Raw genomic sequence first — 16,744 nt, forward strand, 5'->3', positions numbered from 1 at the left:
ACTATACTGACTGAAAGTGATTTACAGTAGTTACTTACAAGTTAACAGAAGAAAAATCTTGCTATTGTCATGGGGTGTGTAGGAGGGGGGGACAGAGACAGTGAGAGAGAAAGAGGGAGAGAGAGAAAAGTGGACAGAAAAAAAAATGGGCAAAATAATGATCATTATTAAAGAAAAACAGTGAAAAGTGAGCAGAAAACAAGAACATGTGGGCAAAATAATGACCAACTGCAGATTCCTTTCTCTCCTTAATGGAGGTTTGGGAGTACAGAGACCTGGATCCTACAGGACATCCAAAGTAGGGACTGACATCTCCAGCAAGGTAGGTCCAGACTGAGGAGGCTGGAAACATGAGATTATTTCAGCAAAGTATCAAATAGGAAGATTTCAACTATAAGACACAGAGGAGCTAAGTAAAATGTGCTGCAAAGGAGATTCCTAATGCTGGGACATCTCTGAGGCACCCACAAATGCAATGTTTCCTGTATCGGGCCATAATAACTGTCCCTCACCAGCTGCTTTTCAAAGGTCTTCTCCATGGAGACAGTCTCTTGGGAGTCCCAGTGCCCCTCCAGATGATCCCCCGGGAAAACTCTCACTAAGTTCCTTCCAGAACAGCTCAGTTCATTCTTCTTAAATGCTCTTATCTGGCCTTGACCAAACACCCATGAATCACTGGCAAAAAAGAATCTTTTAGTGCCACACAGCCCATGAAGCCATCTTTCTTTGCCTGGCTATTGGAGTAGCTTGCCAGCCAAAGCTCCCGAAAGCCCCCTTGCTTTCTGAGGCAAGGGTCAAGTACTAGTTCATTCTGTCCTATCAACCCCATGGGTACCAATGACAAGAACTCTGTGCTCTTTTCAAAACCCTCTCGTTTGTAAAGTGAGAGGCAAAGTCCCACCATGAGAAAGCAAAAGGCCACACGGCTCCAACAACTTTTTTCAAAGAATACTCTCCCTTCTCACTTTAACCTCAACCCTTTTACACGCAAAAAAGGATGTTGGGTGAGGGTTTACAGATCTGGGTTTTTCTGATCCTTCTTTGCAAATTGGGCATCAGTGATCCAACACTATCACTACCATCCCCCTTGGAATGACTTGTTATCAACCACATACTTTTTTGTCTTGGGTCCTCAGTCGCAACTGAAACACCAAGAATCCTATATTACCATCCCATTACAATTGACTGGCTTAGCCTCGTAGTGATTTATCCCCAGGGAATGATACCTTACCAACCAAACAATAATGAAGTTATGGTTTTAAGGGAGAAAAGCCATATGGTAGGCAGCCAATTGTGTATTACACAGAAGAATTCACAGTTTTATCTAGGACAGGACCTGTTAACCTGCAAACAGTTGGGGACAAATGGAAGATATACAGATTTTATGTTCACGGGGTTAAAATGCTGAGATCCGGCTTTAAAAAAAAAAAAAAAAAAAAGACCACTGGACTAAGTGTCTAAGCTTCCCTCTGTATTCCAACTGCCATATTTCCAGGGCCTGGCACAAAGCCCAAGGTCTATAAATACTTATTGATTGGCTGACTACAGACCAGCCACTTCATTATAAAAGACTTCGTTCTCAAAGGAATCATTAATGCCAGTATCCTTGCATATGTGATTACATAGTATAAACATGGATAATACATTCTATATATTTTAACTCCAATTCTAGAAATGTTCCTGCCATGCCGTGCATTTGTCAAGAGTTAAAATTTAAGAGTTTCTGCATAAATACAATTTAAATCCACAATCCAATTAATGCATTAAAAGCTGACAGAGTTTTGCTAAAAATCACCATTTGTCATGTATTCTGTGCCCTGGCATTATCCCCACAGATATAGAAGGCTAAAAAAGGCCACCTATTACTGGAGAGATGTATCTAAAAAATCTCTCAGGCTGCCTGTAATAATCTCCATTATGTATAATGACCATTTTGATAATAGTCTTTAGAAGAGGTAATGGCCCTGCTGAACGGTTATTACCTGTCTGTTCATGCTGGAAGCAAGATGCAGAAGCCAGAGGGGACAGTCAAATGGTCCTTGTGGTGTATTCTGAGGAAATAAGAAATATTTAACAGAATGCAAGAAACAGACAAGCGAGCGCCTTTTGCGGCGGAACTGGCTGCCTCTCTGCCACAAGCCTTCCTGAATTTCATAATTTAAAGCAAATGCTCCCAATAATGGACCTGCTCTCAGCCTTCAGACCAATTTCATCTGAAGCATCCCTGGCTGGTCTATTAAGAGCAGGAGGAACAGACAACTGAACGCTATCACCCTCCTTCCCGTATCACTGTTGGTGGGATTGACTCATAACAACAGCGACTCCCGTGGGGGAGAGGTGATTCTCTCTTCGGCCCACAAAAAGGAGGCCTACCTGGGGCTCGGGTCAAACTGAGGACATGTCATGGTGCCAGGGACTAAATCTGATCCAGGCTCAGCCACAGCTCCAACTAGGAGACATACCATCCCTCCATAAAGGGTCATTCAGAGTCTCCACAGCTTCACACCTATGGGGCACATGTCGGGCCCCATTTCCTGAGAACAGATTTTTTAAAGCTTAGAGAATGCCACCCTTTATGCCTGCTTAAGTAATCCTTATGCTTTCACTAAAATAGAAGAGGGAATAAGTCTAGCTAAACATGTAACACAAGCTTTTGATGGGAAAAATGGTCTGAAGGAGACTTTTTCCAAAGGGGTTCTGGAGAATGAAGTCACAAATTGTTCATAAGCATTCCTGCTCGGGGGGCGGGGAACAACAGATCCCATGGTCAAATGGGAGCAGACAATTCTGGGTTAAACCAATATGAACAGATTGTGCAGTAAGGTTTCTTAAAGACTTTGTCATGTTTGTGTGAATGGTAAATCTGCACAAGGGGGGACAGTATAATACAGGTAGTATTTCCCAAAAGTACTTATCCAAGGGCATTTTATGCATGTATAGAATAATGTGAGATATAGTCTGTCATTGGTCTACACCTACAGTGACCAGTACAGCAGCCATGAACCATATATATATACATGAGAAAGTGATCTTGAGGGAAAAGAGCCACATAATCCACAACTGAAGCACTCTTCATCAAATTCCAAGATCTGAATATTCTCTTCTAAGGCCTATAATTTAGAAAGCATTCTTTTATTGATCTTCGCTGGGTCCAAGGAAGGAGAATGGATTTGAATTACATAATGTTTAACACAGTTCTTGGCACAAAGTAAATATTCAAGATGTCTAAGTTGTACTTGCATACAAGTATTTTTAAGCTCCTTGTGTGCTCAACACTGTGCTAAGGGAGGATAGAAAGATACATAACATTCAGCCCGTGCCCTCAAAGAGCTCAGAGTTGTTCAGGTACAAAAACAAGTTTGCCAACAAGACAAGACTGTATGTAAAGAGCCATAAACAGAGCCTGTGGAAACTCCAATGACGTTGAGATAATTTCCAGATAGGAAGATGAGGAACGGTTTCCTGGAGAAAGTGCTATTTGCAGTAGATCTCTAACCATCAGAATTTTGATGGGTTGTGATGAAGAAACAAAAATGTAAACTGTGAGAAAACCCAGAAACATAGGCTTATAGAAAATCTACCAGTCTTTATGGTGAAATTCAAGCCTCTCCTCCTCCATGAAGCCTATGCCAACTAATCCACAGATCTAACAGAGAAGAAAAACCACTCTGGCCACTTTCCGGGTCTGGAATGGGAAGTATCTATGCTTCCCAAGATGAGTCTGAGGCCAAGACATCCAAAATCTACCTTTAGGTATTGAGAACTAAGCATGGGATCTACTAAAAAGGAGGTTGCTATGAATCTCTAACTATAGGAGATGGAATTCTAAACTGCAGGAATCCTCTCATTCCATTATTTTCTTACACAAAAATAATCTAAAGTTTGCATGATTCCAAATTCTTCTACTCTCTAAAACACTGACTATATCATTGAAAAACCATAGGAAGAATCACTAAAGTTTGCATATTGATGTATCTGCTCTTCTCAAACCCAAATGGCTATCCTAGCGATGTCCAAGAAGAAAGAAATCTTATACAAGTAAAATAAATCATAAACTGCCTGAGCATGGATAGGTCTCAGCTAAAAGCCTTCCTAGGAGCATTCTATCAGAACCTGTTTAGACCAGGTCAAGATTTCTAGAAACCAAACATCAAAGGGATGTTTTTTGGGCTCAAATGAAAAACATGCAAAAATCAGTACCTGAGATAAAATCTGAGTTCAGGAAGAGAAGACAAGGGATGAAGACACCTAAGAGCCCAAAGTTCAAATTCAGCCTTGAAATAAGCAAGGTCAAAATAAAAGAAAATTAATAGGAAATGAAGAAAGGAGGCAGGGGCACCTGGCTGGCTCAGTTGATAGAGCATGCAACTCTTGATCTTCGGGTTGTGAGTTCAAGCTCCATGTTGAGCACAGAGCTTACTTAAAAATTTTTTTAAAAGATTTTTTAAAAAGAAGGAATGGAAAATTAATATTTAATGAGCAACTTCTAAGTACTAAGCAACATCTTAGTCTGGCTTTTCTAGACAAAAGAATCTGAAGAATTGATTATTGGTACTTTTGAGAGGTGCAGTTCTAGGGTAGGGAAAGTGATGGAAAAGTTTAAAAAGACAGAGAAGGATGGAAATAGATGTGAGCTGATGCATTATTATGCTGGTCAGGGCCTCACGATGAGCCAGCAATCAACAACACCTCTCTCCAGGTGAGTTTAGCTCATCCCTATGGGATTTTTCCAGATAGGATACATGGAAAAAAACATATACAGTGGTGGGGGGTGGGGAGGATTTAACTTGTATGTTCTCCCCAACTCCTGATGCCCACTGATCAAATCATTTTATGGGCCTTAAAGAGTAAACTGCAGGTGTCACTTATGGGTGTCACCCACATCCCATACACTGTTACAAGGTATCATTTGAGTTCCAAAGTAGCAAAAGAAGTCAGAAACATGGAGCATGTGTTTGCTCACATTTTGTCTGGCTGCTCAATGATAACTGGTCAGCCAGTCAGCTGAGCAGCAGGGACCCAAGTAGAGTCCTTGGCAATACAACTGAAGGTCTGGGAGGCAACAGCATCTTCGGGAATTAGGAGAGGCCCATAAGGTACATCTCATATTGGTCACCATGTTAGGAGAAGTAACTGTATATTGCTACATTGCTGCTTTACTCATGATGCATTTGGCTTCTAATAAAAAAAAAAAATCTGGTCACAGTTCTAAAGCGATAAAAATCATCCTTAATTCAAGCCTGAAAACCTGAATTCTGAAGTTCTAACTCTCTTTCCTACTTCATTTCTGTATCATCTCAGATACAGAACTTGATGTTCTGCTTACATAAGATCATGATTCCCAAATTATGCATTATGTTATTGCACCTATTTATATAATACATATTCCAAAAATACTAATCGTCAGAAAGGATAAACGTATTGCACCAACTGTCACAGCTAATATATGGGAGAACCACACTTGAAACTTTTGCCAATCAGAGTCCAAGTTCTCTCTCTTCTTTACCATTGATCACACCCACCAATGCTTCTCCTCTACTTAGCCCTGGCTCACTGATGAACCCCTGTAGCCACAGTCTGTTTCTTCCCTCTTAGGGTTATCACCTATTCAGGATATCCTCACAAAATATACTGTTTTATAAAGGATGCAACTGAGGCACAGCATCATTAAGGACTTCCAAGAATATCCACATCCAGTCAGGGAGAACACTGGACCTAGGTTTAATTTACCCACTGATCCTCTAGTCCTGAGACTAGAATTCCAAAGATAATTCAAGTTATACAGAATGGATTCAATTCCAGGGTCAGGAAGAGGAAAGACCATCTTAATTCAACACTAGAAACGCTGAAAATTGTCAAGCAAGTACATCTTAAAAGTTCTCATCCCAAGAAAATAACAGATGTTAACTAGACTTACTGTGGTGATCATTTCATAGTACATAAAAATACTGACCCACATTGTACTCCTGAAGCTAACATATCAATTATGTCTCATTTTTAAAAAAACTGAAAAAAATGAACATTTGTAACACAAAGTTATATCTTTAAACTTCCAACTCTCACAAAGACATAAATTTCTGGAAAAGGAAATATTGCTGAAATGTTTGAAATTAAAACAATTAAAATAAAAATGAATATCAACTTATCTATCAAATGCTCATGGATTATTTCATTTGTTTGGTTTTATTTTTTTAATGTAGGAACAAGAAAGTGCTCTTGCTACTCAAAAAAAAAAAAAAAATCCTTAATAGCTCATTAACTGCTTGAAAATTACACCTCCGACATTCATTTCCTTGGTTTAAGATTTCAATTTCTGATAAAACGCAAATATCGTAAGAAGGCTAAGAGTTTTAGCTGTTGTCTGATTTTTATACCTTAAGCTGCTATGAAGGTACAATCCCTTTGTTGAGAACAGGTATGGGATGCCAACTTGAGGCAGAAGGAAAAAAGGTTTCATAATAGATGGCTGGGTCTTCAATAACAAATACCATCTGCTCCAAACCTAGAGCCAGTGTGACACATGTCACCATCAGAAGGAAACACATCTTGACAAGACCTTATAATAATGAGGGGCTATTTACAAGATATGCTCCTTCCAAGCACTAAAACCATAACTGCAAATTGGCAGGTGAGATACACCTGTCCACCCATCCTCCTCTAAGCAATCTCAATCGTAATGTCACTTTCCTACATCAAAGATCTGAAGAGCAGTGGCAAATAAATCTCCATTTGGCATTCTGCAACTTCTCACACCCTCTAAAGACAGAGGCTCCAACAACTACATTCCTACTGCTGCAGCCATCCATGCGATGTAGTTTTGGAATATAGGTGAGGTTTGGTGGAGTGAGGTCCGGAGCCAACAGCCAAGAAAGAATTCTTGAGACATCCAGGGATAGGATTCAAGGGCAGAAAGAGCTGCCCCACCGGAGCTGTGAGGGGTGATTATATAAGTGGAGGTGGGGAAGGTAAGGGAAAAAAAGGTCTTTGAAAGAACTTTCATATGCTAAAGAAGACCTATAAGACACTGGAGGCCATGCCTCCAGTGTCAAGTTCTGGTTTTCCTTCTAGTTAAGCATTAACGGTAAGACAGCTGGGAGCCTGCTGGAGGAACATTATACTCTGCCTGCCCGAGGTATTTGCCAATGGGCTGCAGGTTAGGACATTTAATTTTATCTACATGTCCTTCTGGAAGTTGGGTTATTGATAAGAATGCTTTTTTTCTTGTAAATCACTATGACATTTGTAAACTGAGGGGGACTTGTGTCTTGCAGGACTGTGATCTCTATAAAGTAACCATTTGCTTTTCCCTTCCCTTAGCTTTAGGGCAGCCAGGAGTGCATGAGGAATGTCACACAGATCCCACCTGGGAGATTGTGTGTGTGTGTGTGTGTGTGTTGGGAGGAGAGGTGCAGGGTGTCAGCCAGCCTGTGCGCTGTCCTCAGCTTGCCTTCTGCTCTCTCATCACATGGTTCCGCTAAACACTACGCAGACCTGTGCACATGCTGGAAATGTGGATGTGCGCTCCGCAAGCCACCTCTCCTGATGGGGGGAAGGGGGGCATGTCTGCCACCCACTCTCTCTTACACTACTGTGAGTCTCTTTCCAAGCTGTTCTTAGATTTTTTAATTTGAGGAGTACTGAACTCTGAGAACAATGAGAAAAAAATCTCCCCCAATGCTCAGAAGTCATAAAATCTGTCATACTCTCTGAGCCATATTATTGAAACCACCTTTTCTTTCCATTGCCTCGGCTGTATTCTAACAAATTTTCTGGCCACACGCTCGTTATGAGGGCCACACTACTGGAAATGATCAGCAAGAATTTTGGTTGACACAAGGAAAAGCAAATGCATGGGCCATGGACAGCCCAGCTTATATCCCCAAATTCAGCTGATCACATTTTTCAGCCTTCCCTCCATCGGGTCATGTCCCTTTAGGTAATTTCTTACTCATTTTGGGGGAGTGCTCCTTTCATGAGAATTTGGGGGCTGAATATATGTTTGCAAACTCACCTAGTTTGTTTGGATTTTGTCTGTTAACTTCTGAGGCAGGTGATGTTCAAAACATCACTCTCTGTCAAGATGAGAGCAGTATGATGTAACTAATTGGATACAGAAAGAAGCTCTCTTCAGCCTCAACTGTCCCATGTATGAAATGAACTTTGAAGCTCTCCCAACATTCGTATATAATCCTCTAAAGAGAGAATAAGGAGGGATTGGATGCTCATGCTGGTAAGGTGTAAGGAACAGGATAATACAAGAGTTAAAAGCAAGATTTAATGTTGAAGTAGTGTTTAGAGAATACATTAAAATGATATTAAAATTTTAACTTCTAAGGCTATCATTTGAAAGCTATAAATCTGTTTTAAAGATCAGTAGGAACAAAGAATTTATCTTTTTCAAAGGTTTTTTGTAACATAAGTTATGAAGTCCATAGAGATAACTCAATTGCAACACTGAATAAATTAAAATGCATTATACATGATGTAAGAACTGTGTATTACACCGTGAAATAGATGTAATGTAATTAAGGTATAAACAAATGAACTAAATATTTTTGTCTAATGTATCTGTGACATTAATTTAAAATAAAACCTAGATTGTGATTATAGAGCTTTACAGAATCAGTAACTTTGATCCTAACATTCACAATTAGGTAATTTGACAAGTTGCCTTCCTATCTTTCCTGGGAAATGAACAGAATGCATTTTTAAGGAATATTTCTCAGCGCAGTCAGTAAGTCTGTATCATGCTGTCTTGAGTGCAAACCTCAGCTGAAACTTGGTCTGCAGAGCTATAAGAAAGGCCCCATAATAGAAATAAATGTAAGACAACTAAGAGTAGTGTTTTCACCTTCCCCTGGGACCAGCTACATCATCACAACCAGACTCTTGTCCCTTCCAAATCTTGTCAAGCTCTTCAATTACTTGGATTGCAAAAGCATACGTGAAAGGGAATAAAGATTTGAAAATAAAAGGGGAAAGAGAACCAATGAGTACATCATTAGTCTGTCTTCACAAAGAGTGCCAACGATAAGAAAAACCAGTACAAGCTGGCACCCAACATCTTTCTAGGAATTAACAGATAACTTGAATTGCTACTCAAAGAAAAAAATTCATTTCCCATGCCGTACTTAAACTATTTATGATCTTATTTTTAAGAATGAAAGCTAGAATTGAGATTACTGACCAAATGCACAGCAGTATTTTAAACAATAGTACTTGACTGAGGCAGAAGTCAAAACCTTCAGAGTGAAACAGAAGGGAAATAATAATAATATTAGGATCCAAATCCAAGTTACTGCAGTTCTGTGATACTAATTCCCATTGTGATAAAGATTTAGGTGTGAATACTGAGAGTATTTTGGTTTATATAAAGAGCGATTTTTATCAGGCTGAAAATTTCAGTTTGAAATATCTTTAAAACCATTCAGTAGGGCTGCAGACCCAATACCTGAATTCTCTTTAGAAGCCAATGAGTTCCAAATACAGAAGGGAGGAGATGCGGAAGAAATACTCTTCTCAACTTCCTTCCTTCTTCTCAATATCCTAACCACAAGAGGATATATTCAACAAACACAAAATGGAGAAAGATTCTTCTCTATGTGCTCTCCCAGACTTTAACCATGAAGGCAGATACTTTTTTGGTGGGAAGCAGCCAAAATAGTTGGAAATGAATGTGCTTATCTTTAATACTCTGGAGCATTCTTATAAATAAGTTCAGGGCAATAAGTAAAACAGTTATTAAGTATCTACCAAATGTTCAACATTCTGGTGCAGTCAGGTAGCAAAGACCATCATCGCTTGACCAAGTGGACACCTTATGAGCAGCAAATCACAACATCATGAACTGAGAACCAATAACGCTTGAATTCGTATCTTCAGCTCTGACCTCACCCCACTGAGCCTCAGACTCATGTACCTGCTTCCTTAACATCTTCACTCCAAAGCCTGACAAGGATTCAAAGCTAACACAGATAAAAGACAACTCTTTGTTTTCCCATCTGATCATTTTCCTCCATTATTTTCCCCCCAAAATGGAACATTTGGCCAAGCACAAAATTAAGACCTCATTCTTGACTGTTCTTGTATCTTATCCCCCCATATCCAATGTACCAGCAAGTTCTCTTTGCTTGATCCCCAGAATCCATCAGGACTTCACCACCATCATCGCCACCACCATAGCAGAGGTCACATTTTTTTCCCCCTCACCTGGACATCTACAATAACTTTCATTTGGTTTCCCTGCTATTTTTCCTGTTCACTCTAATCCACCCCCACTAGAAGCAACCCAACCTTGTACCAAGGCCTGATGAATTCTAGGACTGTATTTTGTTTACCATTTTCCTCCCTTTCTGACCTTGTCTAGTGCTAACCTCCCCCTCATTGGCTGGCATGAAAGGTTCCTTGAACATGAAAAAATAATTCTGATACCCTTTGATCCTGTGGGTTATTCAGCTCTGGAGAGCCTCCCTTTCATCTAAAGATGACTGCCTCTTTCTAATTCAGGTCTCAATTCAAGTATCACTTCCTCAAAGAGGCCTTCTCTGACTATCCCACCTGACGATTCTACCCCTACCCAAGCCACTACCAATCATGTTACTCTGTTGTAGTAACTTCAGAGCATTTAATAGCATCTGAAATTACCTTTCATGTATTTTCCTGTATTATCTGTCTCTATTGCTCCCTTCCCCAACCCTCAAGAACTTATCTGTGTGTCTGCTATTTCTCCATGACCAAGGATATGGCTGAGGAAGGAAGGTAGGGAGATAGGGTAGGAAGGAAGGAAGCAAAAAAATTACTGAGATGCTCCAGCCACACCAGTATATATAATCTGCACTGAGTATATAAGTAGCTAAAATGAAAAAGACACCTTGTTTTGACCCTAAACACAACTCAGTATAAAAGAACTATAGCTACAAAGACAATGAATTTCAGACTCTCTGAGATAAAACTGAACTTAAAAGTACAGTCCTAGTGTCAGTCCATGTCAGAAACTCCTCCTTCTCTTCTAGTCAGGAAACTTTCTCTCCCCCAAAACCTTCCTCCACACTGCCACCAGTATAACTTTTCTGAAATATAAATCTAAGCATGTCACTCTTCTGCCTCTAATACTTTGATGCCACCCCCTCCCCTAGTGACTTCAAATGGAATTTAAACTCCTGGTATAAAAGATTTTCATGCTCTGATCCAAGACTTTCTCTCCACATTCATCTTTGGCCACACCCCTTCAAATCTCCCCTCCAACTCCTACTCTCTGTACTACACACACACACAAATGCCTGCTGTTACCAAAGATCCTCCCACTGTGTGGCTCTGAGCATTCGCACACACTGTTCTCTCCACTTGGGGAAATACCCTTTATTTCTTTTCTTTTTTTTTTCCTTTTTTTTTCTTTTTTTTTGATGAAGCCCCATTCATCCTTCAAGACTCAGATTAAGAATCACATCCTTGGTTAAGCCTTCCCAAATTCCCTCTTCCCCTCCCCACTCAACCAGATTTAACTACTCACTTTGTTTCCCCTTCTCATATGTACCATATGAGCTCTTCGACGATTGTTCAGGTATTTGCAGAAAGCTAGGATATATTCTTAAACCCTTCTCTCCTCTGGTTACTTCAGCCCTTCCACTGACTCCACACCAATTTTACTAATAGTAAGATTGTGGGCAGGCTTTACTTTCTTATCAATTCCCTTAATGTCATATGCAAGACCAACCACTGTACCTTATACATAGTCTGAACAGTAACTGATTGAATAAAAGCTCCATGTGGGCATGTGCAGTGCCTATCTTATGACTCTGTATCCCACACTTCTCTGACTCTGCAGAGCCTCAAATCAGTATTAATTGAGTCAATGAAAGGGAGTGACTGAATGGGTGTGATGAGTTAGATAAATGAACAGATGAAAAGTACAGTAAAAGAATTATCTCCCTTCCTCCAGATACAGTGTACTCCAAATAAGGTGCCCTTGTGTTACATTTTATTTGGAGCATCCACATATTATAGAAGACTAGAGATTTATATTAAGTTAACAATTACCCAAAATTGTTCATATTTGGGCTGTTGGAGTACTGATCCAAATTTCATGGTTTAACATTTCCACCTAGTAAGTTCGGTCTTGTTAGATTCACCCCATCATTCCAGATCTCGATCTTTTTAACTCTTTCATCATTAATATTTTGTGCCAGCCACATAAGTGATGTGCATGTACTTCCCTTGTCCTTAATGTATACTTGGGCAAAGGGCAGGTTTCACCTAATTTAGACTCCAGTGCCCTCTCACAAATGGTTTATTCAGCCCTTTTAGATATAAAGTTCATTCTATTAGATAGAAATGGGGAGGGGGAGAAATTGACAATGGGCTGCAGTGCAGCTTTTTATTTCATTTATTAACGTAACAATATCCATTGCAAGCTGTGGCTTTATTATAGACTTGGTATTTTCTTACTGCCTTATTTTTTTCCCAAGAAAATATAACCTTTTGTTAAATCAAAAATATAAATATCACCTGCTCAACAATCTGTAGCATTTATAAAATTAGTTTTAGCCTCTAAACTATTCAAGACTTTTTATAGAAATTCAACCACTTAGGCATAAGCTGTTCCTAATAGATTTTGAAAATTTTCAACAACCACATCATTTTTAATGCCTTTATGATTTGAATAAAATTACATTCTTCCAGAACAAATAGCATAGGCCTTTCATGTATCCAAAACATCTTGCCGGCCATTATCAACTTTGCCCCCAGTCCATGTCAACTAGAGTTCTTGCTTTGTTAGCTGGTGCAATGCGGGATGCTAGAATTGGGATGTACCAGTTCTAGGAAGTTTGAGTTAGCATATCTTCTACATGCAGTGACATCATGTGGATAGCCTGAAAATGGCTCCGTTGGGAGTATTTACCCCACAAACTGGCAGAGGTTACAATGATAAACATGTACCAATACACACACTGCTGTGCTTTGCTATCCCTGACCGCTAAGCTCCCCCAAGAAAATATTCCTTGCCATTGTTCTTTTTGCCTCAGTATCTTCTATTTATTCTTTCTTCTTATCTGTTAAAATGAAAATAAGAGTCGAAGATAGGCTCAAGTTGGTTGACAACATTTATTAGAAAATAGAACCCAACGGAGCTTGTCCTCTGCTGGAAAGGGAATCAATCCACTCGGTAGTCAAATAAGCCTGTTCACATTTTGCAGCTTAAAACTGGAGGGGAAAAAGTCAAAACAGGAATATTCTGAAGGAAGTGTTTACGACCAGAACAGTATGAGGGAGGTTGTGTTGGAGAAATAAAAACCAGTAGCGACCCAGACAACAGTGGAAACTTTAAGACAAGAGGGACATCATGGAAGAAGAGGGCTTTGAAGGAAGCATGAAGAGGCACCAAAAGCAACTACTAATTCCTTGCACTTTAACTTTAGGGGAGACCTAAAGATCCTCCAAGAGAAGCTCAGCATCCACGTGCTACCACACATCAAGTTCAGTTATTTCACCAATGCCACATGCATTTCCAAGGAATTAATTCTTTCAGGTATCCCAAATACCATATAATTTTCATCCATTCAGGCCTTTTCCAATTTCTAAATTTCAATTTCCACCTTGTACTTAACTGCACAATTATCAAGTGTGATCACATATCCTGCAAGACATCTTTAGAAAGTAGAACCCCACAGAGTTTGCCCTGAATCAGTCTGAAAGGTGAAAGAGAATCAGTCTCCAATCTCAACAGTTTACATAATCTTGTTCACATTCTGTTGCTTGAAATGGAAAAATATTTTGAAATGAAAACACCTCCACAGGTTTATTTTTGAAGTTCAGATAATGCAGGTGAAGGAATACTACAATGTGAGGGGTATTGTGTATTCTCAACAAATGTTTGTGATCAACATCAGCTATGATTAACAGAGACCAGGCAATCTCAGTGTTTAAAAATGATGTCTTTCATATTCCAAACATATTAAATTTAAAAAGAACATCACAGAACACATATGAAATTAAACAGGAAACATAAGAACGTGGAAATGATGATACATGAAAGCCACAGATAATATATCACCATTGTGTGAGCCAGAAAGAGACCATTTCTTCATTCCCCTTATTGTGTGACTTTGAGGATGGAACAGCGTCAAACTTGGGGAACAGATTTGTTCAGTGAGGAGTCCATGAGAAATTCAGGTTATAAAATAAAGTCAGAAGACTCCTAGAGAAGCTCTTCCTGGGACATATTTCATTTTTTTAAAAATGAAGAAATGATTATAGCTCTTACCCCTAGCAGCTTGGCATGAGCTAGAATGTTATTAAGATATCTGTCAAAACCAATTCAGTTAGCAGGAGTGAAGCTATGGAATGTGTCCTTGGGGGACTTTCAAACCAGTGCCATTAATGTAATATTGCAAAACAGAAAACAAAACGGACAACATACAAATAAAGGGTGAAGATGAAACAACCTCATTATCCGCTGTGGAGTAAGACCTGGAAATTTCTGGCTGCATGATTCTTCAAGGCATGACTCGTGATATGTGAAACATGTAAATGATCTAGGGGGTAGGAATGTGGCCAGGAGGAGAAAAGGAATGAATATAAAAAAGCAGAGAGACAAAAGGAGTCTGTTTCCCAGGCATTAAAAACAAAACAAAACAAAACAAAGAACAAAGGAACAAAAAAAAATAACCATTTTCACTTCCAAGCTCAAGCAACCAATATGTGAAAAAGGACTCATTCATTTCAACCACGTCTCAGTTCTCAGCACGGCCCAAAAAGCTTTGGTCTAACAATGCCATCTCCAGCCTATTGGTTCCCACCGTGGCCCAGGCTGTTCAGGGCAGAAGAGAGACAGGGCTGTTCAAGGCCGGGCAGGGATCCCAAAAACATAGCAGGAGAAGTACCATGGCATTTCCGAAGGCCAAAGCCCTCCAATCACTGACAGCCCTTTAATTTATTCTCCTTGTACCGAATGGCACACATTTGGCCTCCTCTCCGTTGGCCCATCCCTTGCCGGCTCACAGCCCAGGCACCTGAGGAAAGACTTTGGCCGGGTGCTTCCTTGTATTTTCAGGTTCTCTTTCGTTCCCATTCTTTGGCCTCCAAATGAGTACAAATTGACAAAATAGAATCATTTCTGCTTGGCACAGAGCTTAGCAACCAGATAACACCAGCCAGGCCACATTTACTCTTCCCCACATTCATCGGCATGCAAAGTTCCAAGATGGAAATGTTTCTCCTGCAGTTTTATGACACTTCTACCGCCTGATTATCCCACTTTATAGCAATTTTCATCATTATGGGCCTGTGGCAAATGAAACAAATTGCCATAAAATGTTGGGAAAATCCTAAATCTTGGCTGTCTGGCTTGCTTGAAGAATGACACTGAGGTTGAATTCAGATGGCTTGGTTCATTTTGCTACAAACAGTCATGCTGGCCTTAATGGGGGCCACTGGCCCCCACGTCAGGATGTGTGGTGATTTCTAGATGAGGCAAACTAATAGAATTTTTTCCTGATGCACTAAGCAAGTCTTCAGTAAAGAAAAACACATTGATTCTGAAGTTGTTTACTACAAACTAAATAGAACCTCTATAGCTTTTCCCATGCAGCTCACATTAGAGCTAAATTAACAGCCCTCATATGTATCCATTCTACTAGTACCAGACAAAAGTGCTTATACCATTAGGAATATAAGTTGTCTTAGTGTAAATCTTGATATAGAAGATTGTCTCTCTCATTTAACAGCCTAGCTATCAAAACTTATATCAGGCAGAGACAAGACTTTAAAGAAAAAAAGAAATGCAGTGAATGATCATGAATAACTGCTAATTTTAATTCAGAGCAGATATGTTAACTTTAAAGGAAGGGAACAGGAGCCTAATGGTTAGACATGCAGAAAAGAAAGAAAAAGAAAGAACGAATGAATGAAAGAAAGATTAAGAAAGAAAAGGAAAAAGAAAAAGAAAGCTTCATCCATTCCTGATTAAAATGCTTCAAAGTATAGGGATAGAAGGAACATTCCTCAACTTCATAAAATCTATCTATGAAAAACCCATAGCAAATATCATCCTCGATGGGAAAAAGCTGACAGCCTTCCCTTTGAGATCAGGAACACGACAAGGACGCCCACTCTTACCACTCTTGTTCAACATAGTATTAGAGGTCCTAGCAACAGCCATCAGACAACAAAGAGAAATAAAAGATATTCAAACTGGCAATGAAGAAGTCAAACTCTCTCTCTTCGCAGATGACATGATACTTTATGTGGAAAACCCAAAAGACTCTACCCCCAAAGTACTACAACTCATTCCGCAATTCAGTACTGTGGCAGGATACAAAATCAATGTACAGAAATCAGTTGTTTTTTAATACACTAACAATGAAAATACGGAAAGGGAAATTAAAGAATCGATTCCATTTACTATAGCATCAAGAACCATAAGTTACCTGGGAATGAACCTAACCAAAGAGGTAAAGGATCTGCACTCAAGGAACTACAGAACAGTAATGAAAGAAATTGAAGAAGACATAAAAAGATGGAAGACCATTCTACGCTCATGGATTGGAAAAATAAACATTGTTAAAATGTCTATACTGCCTAGAACAATCTATACTTTCAACACCATTCCAATCAAAATTCCACTGGCATTTTTCTTTTTTTTTTTTTTAAGTCTTTATTTATTTATTTGATGGACAGAAATCACAAGTAGACAGAGAGAGAGAGAGAGAAAGAGAAGCGGGCTTCCTGCTAGCAGAGAGCCTGATAT

At 39.5% G+C, this 16,744-nt stretch overlaps 1 long non-coding RNA gene across 2 annotated transcripts in view; it reads right to left on the minus strand.

The window, feature by feature from the left end:
• The window catches only part of LOC116570882, an 86,261-nt gene that overhangs the window by 23,778 nt on the left and 45,739 nt on the right, over window positions 1-16,744 (minus strand). The window contains exon 2 of one of the 2 annotated variants that reach the window (XR_004277593.1): window positions 1,983-2,051. The exons of the other annotated variant lie outside the window; for it this stretch is intronic. This is a non-coding gene — a long non-coding RNA (uncharacterized LOC116570882). The remainder of the gene's footprint in view (window positions 1-1,982; window positions 2,052-16,744) is intronic. 2 annotated transcript variants of the gene reach the window in all.

The sequence above is a fragment of the Mustela erminea genome, chromosome 12 (assembly GCF_009829155.1).
Source record: "Mustela erminea isolate mMusErm1 chromosome 12, mMusErm1.Pri, whole genome shotgun sequence".
NCBI classification, from domain to species: domain Eukaryota; kingdom Metazoa; phylum Chordata; class Mammalia; order Carnivora; family Mustelidae; genus Mustela; species Mustela erminea.